At 59.4% G+C, this 313-nt stretch overlaps 1 protein-coding gene across 1 annotated transcript in view; it reads right to left on the bottom strand.

The window, feature by feature from the left end:
• IQCA1 (IQ motif containing with AAA domain 1) overlaps positions 1–313 on the bottom strand; it is a 170,849-nt gene that overhangs the window by 71,999 nt on the left and 98,537 nt on the right. The window lies entirely within an intron of this gene.

Genomic DNA, 313 nt, shown 5'->3' with positions numbered 1-313 from the left:
CTCTCTCTCTTTCCTCTCCCCTTACTCTCTCTTTCCCCTCCTCCCACTCTCTCTTCTCTCCCCCTCCTCTCTCTCTCTCCCCTCCCCCTACTCTCTCTCTCCCCCCCTCCACTCTCTCTCTCTCCCCCTCCCCCCACTCTCTGTCTCTCTCGCCTTTCTCTCTCTCCCCACTCTCTGTCTCTCTCTCTCCTCTCCCCTCCCCTCACTCTGTCTCTCTCTCTCTCTCCCCTCCCCCCCACTCTCTCCCTGTCTTTCCCCCCTCTCTCTCTCTCTCCCCACTGTCTGTCTCTCTCTCTCTTTCTCCTCTCTCCTC

The sequence above is a fragment of the Sapajus apella genome, unplaced genomic scaffold (assembly GCF_009761245.1).
Source record: "Sapajus apella isolate SASKATOON/1434 unplaced genomic scaffold, GSC_monkey_1.0 scaffold10, whole genome shotgun sequence".
Classification (NCBI taxonomy): Eukaryota; Metazoa; Chordata; class Mammalia; order Primates; family Cebidae; genus Sapajus; species Sapajus apella.
The sequence above is the reverse complement of the archived record's forward strand: the minus strand, read 5'-3'. Positions and strand labels throughout refer to the sequence as shown.